Source organism: Pelobates fuscus, chromosome 7 (genome assembly GCF_036172605.1).
Source record: "Pelobates fuscus isolate aPelFus1 chromosome 7, aPelFus1.pri, whole genome shotgun sequence".
Taxonomy (NCBI): Eukaryota; Metazoa; Chordata; class Amphibia; order Anura; family Pelobatidae; genus Pelobates; species Pelobates fuscus.
Window position 1 is genome coordinate 3,434,581 of NC_086323.1, and position 14,573 is coordinate 3,449,153.

Genomic DNA, 14,573 nt, shown 5'->3' on the forward strand with positions numbered 1-14,573 from the left:
GAGGTAGACCTAGCCCAAGCTGAACTAGACAATCGAGTCCACCACCGACAGTTGGTCACCGTAGACGGTCAAGAAGCAGAGGGGCTCCGAGACACGGGCGCCACCCTTACACTGGTACAGCCGCATACCGTAGCTGCCAAGGCTCGCACCAACAAGACTGTAGCAGTACGGGTGGCCGGGGGTGCCATCCACAAGATACCCACTGCTCGGGTACAGCTGAATTGGGGCCAGGGTGACAGGCCGATGGAAGTAGGCATTATGGCGGGACTACCAGCCGACGTTTTGTTGGGGAATGATTTAGGGTGCCTAACTTCAAAGCTGATACAATCCGAACCTGCCGGAACCTGCGCAGTGACCACTAGGGCGCAAGCCCGCCGAGCTGGACCAACACACTCCGAGGAACCACAGGTAGGAACTGAAAACCCCGTAGTCGCCCCTAACCCTATCCCCTTCTGGGGTACCCCCCAAGATTTTGGCCAAACCCAACAAACAGACCCCACCTTAGCCGGTTACAGGAAGGCAGTAGGGACACCCAGAGAAGGGAATAACCACGAGGGATTCCAATGGGATAAGGGGTTGCTGTATAGGGTTACCGGGGGAGTGGGGAGGGGGGCAGCACAAGTGATAAAAAGGCAGCTGGTAGTACCCCGGAAATACAGGGCGGAGCTTCTAAGGCTCAGCCACGATATCCCGCTAGCCGGACATCTGGGTATCAAGAAAACTAAGGACCGCCTTACCCAGACGTTCTTCTGGCCAGGAATATCCACCGATGTGCAGTCTTACTGTAGAACCTGTGATACCTGTCAACGAGTAGGGAAAAGGGGGGATCACCCTAGGGCCAAATTAAGACCCCTACCTATAATTGACGAGCCATTCTACCGGGTAGCAGTAGACCTGGTGGGGCCTCTCAACAAACCCAGCTCCTCCGGAAAGCGCTACATACTCACGGTGGTGGACTATGCCACCAGATACCCTGAGGCGGTGGCGCTCTCCAACATTGAGGCGGAGACGGTGGCAGAGGCCCTAGTCAAGATCTTTTCCCGAGTAGGGTTCCCCCGGGAAATACTTTCCGACCAAGGGACCCAGTTCACGGCAACTGTAACGCAACAGTTGTGGCAGAGCTGCGGGGTTAAACCTTTATTCAGCTCCCCCTATCACCCACAGACCAATGGTCTCTGTGAACGATCTAACGGCACGCTTAAGCAAATGCTCACGGCGTTCACTGAGTCCTACGGTCAATGGGAGAAGTTTCTACCTCACCTCCTGTTTGCCTACCGGGAAGTGCCTCAGGCGTCCACTGGGTTCTCCCCCTTCGAACTCCTCTACGGGAGAAAAGTTCGGGGACCCCTGAACCTCATACGAGAGCACTGGGAGGGCAACACAGGAGAGGAGGGAGTCCCAGTCCTGCCATACGTGCTGGAGTTTCGGGACCGCCTGCAAGCTCTCACCGAGTCCGTTCGGGAGAACTTGCGGGCGGCCCAGAAACGCCAGAAACAATGGTATGACCATGGGGCAAGAGATAGGAACCTGGACATAGGGCAAAGGGTGTTAGCCCTCAGACCATCCAAAAAGAACAAGCTCCAGGCAGCCTGGCAGGGGCTATTTAAAATAGTCGAGAAGATTAGTGACACCACGTATATCGTGGCCAAATGTTCGGATGAAAGAGTAAGACGGGCCTTTCATGTCAACATGTTGAAGCCCTATCACGGACGCTCGGAAGATGTGGCTGCCATATGCGCCCCATCTACAGACGACAGTGAGGGACTCCCCTTACCAGACCTACTAGCGGCTAACCCCGGGACAGTAGAACAAGTGGGGTTAGGAGACAAGCTAGACCCCCCTCAGCAGGCAGACGCTAAGCACCTGCTCCAGGAATACGGTGGGCTATTCTCCTCTCTACCCGGATACACGTCCGCCGCAGTACACCGGGTAGAGACCCAGGGGGAAAACCCCTTGAGACAACAGCCCTATCGTATACCAGCAGCAGTACGCACGAGCATGTGGAAGGAACTCCAGGAAATGCTCGAACTAGGGGTTATTGAGGCTTCCCAAAGTCCCTGGGCGTCTCCGGTAGTGTTAGTACCAAAGCGAGACGGCACCACTCGTTTCTGTATTGACTACCGGAAACTAAATGACAGGACAATCACAGATGCCTACCCTATGCCGCGGATCGACGAATTGCTCGATCGCATGGCTAGTGGACACTTCCTGACTACTTTAGATCTGTGTAAAGGCTATTGGCAAATTCCCCTAGACCCGGCTGCCATCCCTAAGTCAGCCTTCGTCACCCCATTCGGGCTATACCAATTTAAGGTTATGCCGTTTGGGATGAAGAATGCCCCGGCTACATTTCAGCGGATGGCGGACCGACTTCTGGAAGGAATGCAGGACTTCGCATGTGCTTACTTGGATGACATCGCCATCTACAGCGGCACATGGGAAGCTCACCTGGGGCACTTGGCTTTGGTATTCCACAAATTACAGGAAGCCGGCCTTACCCTGAAACCCGAGAAGTGCCATGTGGGCATGGCAGAAGTCCAGTATTTGGGGCATCGGGTAGGTTCGGGTAAACAGAGGCCCGAGCCCGCCAAAATAGAGGCCATAGCAAATTGGCCCCAACCCCGCACTAAGACTCAGGTCCTAGCTTTCTTAGGCACAGCAGGGTACTATCGCAAGTTTGTCCCCGAGTATAGCACTCTAGCCAAGCCCCTCACCGATCTAACCAAAAAAGCCCTACCCAAGCAGGTATTGTGGTCCCCGGAGTGTGCAGCAGCGTTTCAAAGTCTCAAAGCAGCTCTGAGCAAAGCTCCAGTATTGGCGGCCCCAGACCCTAATAAGACATTTCTCGTTCACACAGATGCCTCTATGTTTGGGCTGGGAGCCGTGCTGAGCCAGGTGGGGGAAGATGGCATGGAACACCCGGTGGCATACCTCAGTCGGAAGTTACTACCTCGGGAGGTCAGCTATGCCACCGTAGAAAAGGAATGCTTGGCGTTGGTATGGGCCTTAAAGAAACTTCAACCCTACCTCTACGGCCGAGCTTTTACGCTACTAACTGATCACAACCCTCTCATTTGGCTCAACCGAGTCTCGGGAGACAATCCCCGGTTATTACGCTGGAGTTTAGCGTTGCAACCATACAATTTTACACTGCAGTACCGTCCGGGCAAACAGAACGGTAATGCGGATGGACTTTCCCGTCAGACAGACTTGGACTCTTAATGCTACCACCCGGACATCCCCTAGCCAACCCGGCAGGGTCTAGGCGGGTATGCCGACCCATGGAACTAAGGGGGAGTAATGTGAAGAAAAGAGACCTCAGCTAACCTTTTCTTCTATGTTTTGTGTTTAATTCCCCTTTTTTTTCTGCCAACAGTAGCTTATCCGTTCGGCAGTTTGCATCACCAAACCACGACCTCCCTCCTTGCTTGTTGTGATCTGAGCACCGACAATTAAGTGTTCCCTGGGTGGCCGTTGTTTGTATAGCCGCACGCCACGAGGAAAAGAAAACGGCGGCCATCTTGTCCGCACGAGGCGAGTCAGCGGGACTTGGTCGTCGAGTGTCTGGAACTAAAATCGGACACTCGACCGTGCGAAGTACCGCTGAAAACTACCGGACGGCCGGTTCTCCCACTTGCCGAACACCCAGAAGAGCGGCATTCGGTAGTTATATCCGTATGGACCAGGGGAACAATCGCTCCTATGAGCCAGGAGGGTATTTTCGGGACTTTTGACAGTTTTCGCCCTTTTCCCCAATTGACCGACCCCACACACTGAATTCGTGGAACTGTTTTGGGCAGGAGCCTCGTGTGTGGTCGGTAAACTAAGACTTCCACACTTTTTAAGAACCCCTGAACCGATCTGGGTGAAATTTGGATATGTTTGCCTCCCAGATCGGGGCTATCAGGGGATATGTATTTTGTGGGGATACCTTGTGGGGAAAGGGGTGTTCCAATGTTTGGGTAAAATGTGTGCCCTCTGCCTGGAGATAATTGATTTAACCTTTAACTTATCTCCCTATCTTCCAGGCAGAGGAAGGGGCGTGTAGTAAGAAAATACTGTACAGTGATTGGTAATATGTTTGTTTGTTTTGGGAGGTCCTCTTGCATGAGGACCCCCATAAAAGCCAGCCTGTTTCAATAAAGCTTTAGTTCTGTTACACCCTTCATGAAGTCTTGGCTCATGTTTGGGGAAAGGATACTCTAACTACTGGGAAGGATTGTCGTGAAGCTGTGTTCATCTCTACCCCCTGCTGGAGCTATGGTCACTTATACTCAGCAGCTGGAAAAGGAACGAGGGACCGCAGTAACATCTCCCCTGCAGGTCTTAACAGCAATATCTCTGCTCCCCCCAGTTACAGTCATACTGCCCCCCCAGGGCAATATCTCTGCTCTCCCCAGTTACAGTTATACTGTTCTCCCCCATGGCATTATCTCCGCTCCCCCAGTTACAGTCATACTGTCCTCCCCCAGGGCAATATCTCCGCTCCCCCCAGCTACAGTCATATTGCCCTCCCCCATGGTACAGTCATACTGCCCCCCATACTGCCCCCCCAGGGCAATATCTCTGCTCTCCCCAGTTACAGTCACACTGCCCTCCCTATGGCAATATCTCCACTCCCCCCAGTTACAGTCATACTTCCCTCCCCTCTGGCAATAGCTCAGCTCCCCCCAGGGCAATATCTCTGCTCTCCCCAGTTACAGTCATATTGCCCTCCCTATAACAATATCTCCACCCCCCCCCCCCCCCGCCAGTTACAGTCCCTCCCCTCTGGCAATATCTCAGCTCCCCCCAGTTACAGTTATACTGTTCTCCCCCATGGCATTATCTCCGCTCCCCCAGTTACAGTCATACTGTCCTCCCCCAGGGCAATATCTCCGCTCCCCCCAGCTACAGTCATATTGCCCTCCCCCATGGTACAGTCATACTGCCCCCCCATACTGACCCCCCAGGGCAATATCTCTGCTCTCCCCAGTTACAGTCATATTGCCCTCCCCCATGGAAATATCTCTGCTCTCCCCAGTTACAGTCATATTGCCCTCCCCCATGGCAATATCTCTGCTCTCCCCAGTTACAGTCATATTGCCCTCCCCCATGGCAATATCTCTGCTCTCCCCAGTTACAGTCATACTGCCCTCCCCCATGGTAATATATCCGCTCTCCCCAGTTACAGTCATACTGCCCCCCAGGGTAATATCTCTGCTCCCCCCAGTTACAGTCATACTGCCCTCCCCAGGACAATATCTCCGCTCCCCCCAGCTACAGTCATATTGCCCTCCCCCATGGTACAGTCATACTGCCCCCCCATACTGACCCCCCAGGGCAATATCTCTGCTCTCCCCAGTTACAGTCATATTGCCCTCCCCCATGGCAATATCTCTGCTCTCCCCAGTTACAGTCATATTGCCCTCCCCCATGGCAATATCTCTGCTCTCCCCAGTTACAGTCATACTGCCCTCCCCCATGGTAATATATCCGCTCTCCCCAGTTACAGTCATACTGCCCCCCAGGGTAATATCTCTGCTCCCCCCAGTTACAGTTATACTGTTCTCCCCCATGGCATTATCTCCGCTCCCCCAGTTACAGTCATACTGTCCTCCCCCAGGGCAATATCTCCGCTCCCCCCAGCTACAGTCATATTGCCCTCCCCCATGGTACAGTCATACTGCCCCCCCATACTGACCCCCCAGGGCAATATCTCTGCTCTCCCCAGTTACAGTCATATTGCCCTCCCCCATGGCAATATCTCTGCTCTCCCCAGTTACAGTCATATTGCCCTCCCCCATGGCAATATCTCTGCTCTCCCCAGTTACAGTCATATTGCCCTCCCCCATGGCAATATCTCTGCTCTCCCCAGTTACAGTCATACTGCCCTCCCCCATGGTAATATATCCGCTCTCCCCAGTTACAGTCATACTGCCCCCCCAGGGTAATATCTCTGCTCCCCCCAGTTACAGTCATACTGCCCTCCCCAGGACAATATCTCTGCTCCCACCAGTTACAGTCATACTGCCCCCCAAGGGCAATATCTCCGCTCCCCCCAGTTACAGTCATACTGCCCCCCAGGGTAATATCTCTGCTCCCCCCAGTTACAGTCATACTGCCCCCCAGGGTAATATCTCTGCTCTCCCCAGTTACAGTCATACTGCCCCCCCAGGGCAATATCTCTGCTCTCCCCAGTTACAGTCATACTGCCCTCCCCCATGGTAATATCTTTGCTCTCCCCAGTTACAGTCATACTGCCCTCCCCCATGGTAATATCTTTGCTCTCCCCAGTTACAGTCATACTGCCCTCCCCCATGGTAATATCTTTGCTCTCCCCAGTTACAGTCATACTGCCCCCCATGGCAATATCTCTGCTCTCCCCAGTTACAGTCATACTGCCCCCCATGGCAATATCTCTGCTCCCCCCAGTTACAGTCATACTGCCCTCCCCAGGGCAATATCTCTGCTCCCACCAGTTACAGTCATACTGCCCCCCAAGGGCAATATCTCCGCTCCCCCCAGTTACAGTCATACTGCCCCCCAGGGTAATATCTCTGCTCCCCCCAGTTACAGTCATACTGCCCCCCCAGGGTAATATCTCTGCTCTCCCCAGTTACAGTCATACTGTCCTTCCCCATGGCAATATCTCCGCTCCCCCCAGTTACAGTCATACTGCCCCCCCCCATGGCAATATCTCTGCTCTCCCCAGTTACAGTCATACTGCCCTCCCAGGGCAATATCTCTGCTCTCCCCAGTTACAGTCATACTGCCCCACCCATGGCAATATCTCTGCTCTCCCCAGTTACAGTCATACTGCCCCCCCCCCCCCATGGCAATATCTCTGCTCTCCCCAGTTACAGTCATACTGCCCCCCCAGGGCAATATCTCTGCTCTCCCCAGTTACAGTTTTACTGCCCTCCCCCATGGCAATATCTCTGCTCTCCCCAGTTACAGTCATACTGCCCCCCCCATGGCAATATCTCCGCTCCCCCCAGTTACAGTCATACTGCCCCCCCCATGGCAATATCTCTGCTCTCCCCAGTTACAGTCATACTGCCCTCCCAGGGCAATATCTCTGCTCTCCCCAGTTACAGTCATACTGCCCCACCCATGGCAATATCTCTGCTCTCCCCAGTTACAGTCATACTGCCCCCCCCCCCCCCATGGCAATATCTCTGCTCTCCCCAGTTACAGTCATACTGCCCCCCCAGGGCAATATCTCTGCTCTCCCCAGTTACAGTTTTACTGCCCTCCCCCATGGCAATATATCTGCTCTCCCCAGTTACAGTCATACTGTCCTTCCCCAGGGCAATATCTCCGCTCCCCCCAGTTACAGTCATACTGCCCCCCCATGGCAATATCTCTGCTCTCCCCAGTTACAGTCATACTGCCCTCCCAGGGCAATATCTCTGCTCTCCCCAGTTACAGTCATACTGCCCCCCATGGCAATATCTCTGCTCTCCCCAGTTACAGTCATACTGCCCCCCCCCCCATGGCAATATCTCTGCTCTCCCCAGTTACAGTCATACTGCCCCCCCCCATGGCAATATCTCTGCTCGCCCCAGTTACAGTCATACTGCCCCCCCATGGCAATATCTCTGCTCTCCCCAGTTACAGTCATTCTGCCCCCCCAGGGCAATATCTCTGCTCTCCCCAGTTACAGTCATACTGCCCTCCCCCAAGGCAATATCTGCCCTCCCCCATGGCAATATCTCCACTCCCCCAGTTACAGTCACACTGCCCTCCCATGGCAATATCTCCACCCCCTCCCCGCAAGTTACAGTCATACTGTCCTCCCCCATGACAATATCTCAGCTCCCCCCAGTTACAGTCATATTGCCCTCCCTCTGGCAATATCTCAGCTCCCCCCAGTTACAGTCATACTGCCCCCCCAGGGCAATATATTTGCTCTCCCCAGTTACAGTCATATTGCCCTCCCCCATGGCAATATCTCTGCTCTCCCCAGTTACAGTCATACTGTCCTTCCCCATGGTAATATCTCTGCTCTCCCCAGTTACAGTCTTACTGCCCTCCCCCATGGCAATATCTCTGCTCCCCCCAGTTACAGTCATACTGCCCTCCCCCAAGGCAATATCTGCCCTCCCCCATGGCAATATCTCCACTCCCCCAGTTACAGTCACACTGCCCTCCCATGGCAATATCTCAGCTCCCCCCAGTTACAGTCATATTGCCCTCCCTATGGCAATATCTCCACTCCCCCCAGTTACAGTAATACTTCCCTCCCCTCTGGCAATATCTCAGCTCCCCCCAGTTACAGTCATACTGCCCCCCCCAGGGCAATATCTCTACTCTCCCCAGTTACAGTTATACTGTTCTCCCCCATGGCAATATCTCTGCTCCCCCCAGTTACAGTTCTACTGTTCTCCCCCATGGCATTATCTCCGCTCCCCCAGTTGCAGTCATACTGTCCTCCCCCAGGGCAATATCTCCGCTCCCCCCAGCTACAGTCATATTGCCCCCCCAGGGCAATATCTCTGCTCTCCCCAGTTACAGTCATACTGCCCTCCCCCAAGGCAATATCTGCCCTCCCCCATGGCAATATCTCCACTCCCCCAGTTACAGTCACACTGCCCTCCCATGGCAATATCTCCACCCCCCCCCCCCCCGCAAGTTACAGTCATACTGTCCTCCCCCATGACAATATCTCAGCTCCCCCCAGTTACAGTCATATTGCCCTCCCTATGGCAATATCTCCACTCCCCCCAGTTACAGTCATACTGCCCCCCCAGGGCAATATCTTTGCTCTCCCCAGTTACAGTCATATTGCCCTCCCCCATGGCAATATCTCTGCTCTCCCCAGTTACAGTCATACTGTCCTTCCCCATGGTTATATCTCTGCTCTCCCCAGTTACAGTCTTACTGCCCTCCCCCATGGCAATATCTCTGCTCCCCCCAGTTACAGTCATACTGCCCCCCCAGGGCAATATCTCTGCTCTCCCCAGTTACAGTTATACTGTTCTCCCCCATGGCATTATCTCCGCTCCCCCAGTTACAGTCATACTGTCCTCCCCCAGGGCAATATCTCCGCTCCCCCCAGCTACAGTCATATTGCCCTCCCCCATGGTACAGTCATACTGCCCCCCATACTGCCCCCCCAGGGCAATATCTCTGCTCTCCCCAGTTACAGTCACACTGCCCTCCCTATGGCAATATCTCCACTCCCCCCAGTTACAGTCATACTTCCCTCCCCTCTGGCAATAGCTCAGCTCCCCCCTGGGCAATATCTCTGCTCTCCCCAGTTACAGTCATATTGCCCTCCCTATGGCAATATCTCCACCACCCCCCCCCCCGCCAGTTACAGTCCCTCCCCTCTGGCAATATCTCAGCTCCCCCCAGTTACAGTTATACTGTTCTCCCCCATGGCATTATCTCCGCTCCCCCAGTTACAGTCATACTGTCCTCCCCCAGGGCAATATCTCCGCTCCCCCCAGCTACAGTCATATTGCCCTCCCCCATGGTACAGTCATACTGACCCCCCAGGGCAATATCTCTGCTCTCCCCAGTTACAGTCATATTGCCCTCCCCATGGCAATATCTCTGCTCTCCCCAGTTACAGTCATATTGCCCTCCCCCATGGCAATATCTCTGCTCTCCCCAGTTACAGTCATATTGCCCTCCCCCGTGGCAATATCTCTGCTCTCCCCAGTTACAGTCATACTGCCCTCCCCCATGGTAATATATCCGCTCTCCCCAGTTACAGTCATACTGCCCCCCAGGGTAATATCTCTGCTCCCCCCAGTTACAGTCATACTGCCCTCCCCAGGGCAATATCTCTGCTCCCACCAGTTACAGTCATACTGCCCCCCAAGGACAATATCTCCGCTCCCCCCAGTTACAGTCATACTGCCCCCCAGGGTAATATCTCTGCTCCCCCCAGTTACAGTCATACTGCCCCCCAGGGCAATATCTCTGCTCTCCCCAGTTACAGTCATACTGCCCCCCAGGGCAATATCTCTGCTCTCCCCAGTTACAGTCATACTGCCCTCCCCCATGGTAATATCTTTGCTCTCCCCAGTTACAGTCATACTGCCCTCCCCCATGGTAATATCTTTGCTCTCCCCAGTTACAGTCATACTGCCCTCCCCCATGGTAATATCTTTGCTCTCCCCAGTTACAGTCATACTGCCCCCCATGGCAATATCTCTGCTCTCCCCAGTTACAGTCATACTGCCCCCCATGGCAATATCTCTGCTCCCCCCAGTTACATGCCCTCCCCCATGGTAATATCTTTGCTCTCCCCAGTTACAGTCATACTGCCCTCCCCCGTGGTAATATCTTTGCTCTCCCCAGTTACAGTCATACTGGACTCCCCCATGGTAATATCTTTGCTCTCCCCAGTTACAGTCATACTGCCCCCCATGGCAATATCTCTGCTCTCCCCAGTTACAGTCATACTGCCCTCCCCCATGGTAATATCTTTGCTCTCCCCAGTTACAGTCATACTGCCCTCCCCCATGGTAATATCTTTGCTCTCCCCAGTTACAGTCATACTGCCCTCCCCCATGGTAATATCTTTGCTCTCCCCAGTTACAGTCATACTGCCCCCCATGGCAATATCTCTGCTCTCCCCAGTTACAGTCATACTGCCCTCCCCCATGGTAATATCTATGCTCTCCCCAGTTACAGTCATACTGCCCTCCCCCATGGTAATATCTTTGCTCTCCCCAGTTACAGTCATACTGCCCCCCAGGGTAATATCTCTGCTCCCCCCAGTTACAGTCATATTGCCCTCCCCCATGGCAATATCTCTGCTCTCCCCAGTTACAGTCATACTGCCCTCCCCATGGCAATGTCTCTGCTCTCCCCAGTTACAGTCATACTTCCCTCCCCCATGGCAATATATCCGCTCCCCCCAGTTACAGTCATACTGCCCTCCCCCATGGCAATATATCCGCTCCCCCCAGTTACTGCCCTCCCCAGGGCAATATCTCTGCTCCCACCAGTTACAGTCATACTGCCCCCCAAGGGCAATATCTCCGCTCCCCCCAGTTACAGTCATACTGCCCCCCAGGGTAATATCTCTGCTCCCCCCAGTTACAGTCATACTGCCCCCCAGGGTAATATCTCTGCTCTCCCCAGTTACAGTCATACTGCCCCCCCAGGGCAATATCTCTGCTCTCCCCAGTTACAGTCATACTGCCCTCCCCCATGGTAATATCTTTGCTCTCCCCAGTTACAGTCATACTGCCCTCCCCCGTGGTAATATCTTTGCTCTCCCCAGTTACAGTCATACTGGACTCCCCCATGGTAATATCTTTGCTCTCCCCAGTTACAGTCATACTGCCCCCCATGGCAATATCTCTGCTCTCCCCAGTTACAGTCATACTGCCCTCCCCCATGGTAATATCTTTGCTCTCCCCAGTTACAGTCATACTGCCCTCCCCCATGGTAATATCTTTGCTCTCCCCAGTTACAGTCATACTGCCCTCCCCCATGGTAATATCTTTGCTCTCCCCAGTTACAGTCATACTGCCCCCCATGGCAATATCTCTGCTCTCCCCAGTTACAGTCATACTGCCCTCCCCCATGGTAATATCTATGCTCTCCCCAGTTACAGTCATACTGCCCTCCCCCATGGTAATATCTTTGCTCTCCCCAGTTACAGTCATACTGCCCCCCAGGGTAATATCTCTGCTCCCCCCAGTTACAGTCATATTGCCCTCCCCCATGGCAATATCTCTGCTCTCCCCAGTTACAGTCATACTGCCCTCCCCATGGCAATGTCTCTGCTCTCCCCAGTTACAGTCATACTTCCCTCCCCCATGGCAATATATCCGCTCCCCCCAGTTACAGTCATACTGCCCTCCCCCATGGCAATATATCCGCTCCCCCCAGTTACAGTCATACTGCCCTCCCCCATGGTAATATATCCGCTCTCCCCAGTTACAGTCATACTGCCCCCCAGGGTAATATCTCTGCTCCCCCCAATTACAGTCATACTGCCCCCCAGGGTAATATCTCTGCTCCCCCCCAGTTACAGTCATATTTCCCTCCCCCATGGCAATATATCCGCTACCCCCAGTTACAGCCATACTGCCCTCCCCCGTGGCAATATATCCGCTCCCCCCAGTTACAGTCATACTGCCCTCCCCCATGGTAATATATCCGCTCTCCCCAGTTACAGTCATACTGCCCCCCAGGGTAATATCTCTGCTCCCCCCAGTTACAGTCATATTGCCCCCCATGGCAATATCTCTGCTCTCCCCAGTTACAGTCATACTGCCCTCCCCCATGGTAATATCTTTGCTCTCCCCAGTTACAGTCATACTGCCCTCCCCCATGGTAATATCTTTGCTCTCCCCAGTTACAGTCATACTGCCCCCCAGGGTAATATCTCTGCTCCCCCCAGTTACAGTCATATTGCCCTCCCCCATGGCAATATCTCTGCTCTCCCCAGTTACAGTCATACTGCCCTCCCCATGGCAATGTCTCTGCTCTCCCCAGTTACAGTCATACTTCCCTCCCCCATGGCAATATATCCGCTCCCCCCAGTTACAGTCATACTGCCCTCCCCCATGGCAATATATCCGCTCCCCCCAGTTACAGTCATACTGCCCTCCCCCATGGTAATATATCCGCTCTCCCCAGTTACAGTCATACTGCCCCCCAGGGTAATATCTCTGCTCCCCCCAATTACAGTCATACTGCCCCCCAGGGTAATATCTCTGCTCCCCCCCAGTTACAGTCATATTTCCCTCCCCCATGGCAATATATCCGCTACCCCCAGTTACAGCCATACTGCCCTCCCCCGTGGCAATATATCCGCTCCCCCCAGTTACAGTCATACTGCCCTCCCCCATGGTAATATATCCGCTCTCCCCAGTTACAGTCATACTGCCCCCCAGGGTAATATCTCTGCTCCCCCCAGTTACAGTCATATTGCCCTCCCCCATGGCAATATCTCTGCTCTCCCCAGTTACAGTCATACTGCCCTCCCCATGGCAATGTCTCTGCTCTCCCCAGTTACAGTCATACTGCCCTCCCTCATGGCAATATCTTCGCTCTCCCCACTTACAGTCATACTGCCCTCCCCATGGCAATATATCCGCTCCCCCCAGTTACAGTCATACTGCCCTCCCCCATGGTAATATATCCGCTCCCCCCAGTTACAGCCATACTGCCCTCCCCCGTGGCAATATATCCGCTCCCCCCAGTTACAGTCATACTGCCCTCCCCCATGGTAATATATCCGCTCTCCCCAGTTACAGTCATACTGCCCTCCCCCGTGGCAATATATCCGCTCCCCCCAGTTACAGTCATACTGCCCTCCCCCATGGTAATATATCCGCTCTCCCCAGTTACAGTCATACTGCCCCCCAGGGTAATATCTCTGCTCTCCCCAGTTACAGTCATATTGCCCTCCCCCATGGCAATATATCCGCTCCCCCCAGTTACAGTCATACTGCCCTCCCCCATGGTAATATATCCGCTCTCCCCAGTTACAGTCATACTGCCCCCCAGGGTAATATCTCTGCTCTCCCCAGTTACAGTCATATTGCCCTCCCCCATGGCAATATATCCGCTCCCCCCAGTTACAGTCATACTGCCCCCCAGGGTAATATCTCTGCTCCCCCCAGTTACAGTCATACTGCCCCCCAGGGCAATATCTCTGCTTCCCCCAGTTACAGTCATATTGCCCTCCCCCATGGCAATGTCTCTGCTCTCCCCAGTTACAGTCATACTGTCCTCCCCCATGGCAATATCTTCGCTCTCCCCAGTTACAGTCATATTGCCCTCCCCCATGGTAATATATCCGCTCTCCCCAGTTACAGTCATACTGCCCCCCAGGGTAATATCTCTGCTCCCCCCAGTTACAGTCATATTGCCCTCCCCCATGGCAATATCTCCGCTCCCCTAGTTACAGTCATACTGCCCTCCCCCATGGCAATATCTCTGCTCTCCCCAGTTACAGTCATACTGCCCTCCCCCATGGCAATATATCCGCTCCCCCCAGTTACAGTCATACTGCCCTCCCCCATGGCAATATATCCGCTCCCCCCAGTTACAGTCATACTGCCCTCCCCCATGGTAATATATCCGCTCTCCCCAGTTACAGTCATACTGCCTCCCAGGGTAATATCTCTGCTCCCCCCAATTACAGTCATACTGCCCCCCAGGGTAATATCTCTGCTCCCCCCCAGTTACAGTCATATTGCCCTCCCCCATGGCAATATATCCGCTACCCCCAGTTACAGCCATACTGCCCTCCCCCATGGCAATATATCCGCTCCCCCCAGTTACAGTTATACTGCCCTCCCCCATGGTAATATATCCGCTCTCCCCAGTTACAGTCATACTTCCCCCCCAGGGTAATATCTCTGCTCCCCCCCAGTTACTGTCATATTGCCCTCCCCCATGGCAATATCTCTGCTCTCCCCAGTTACAGTCATACTGCCCTCCCCATGGCAATGTCTCTGCTCTCCCCAGTTACAGTCATACTGCCCTCCCCCATGGCAATATCTTCGCTCTCCCCACTTAGTCATACTGCCATCCCCCATAGCAATATATCCGCTCCCCCCAGTTACAGTCATACTGCCCTCCCCCATGGTAATATATCCGCTCTCCCC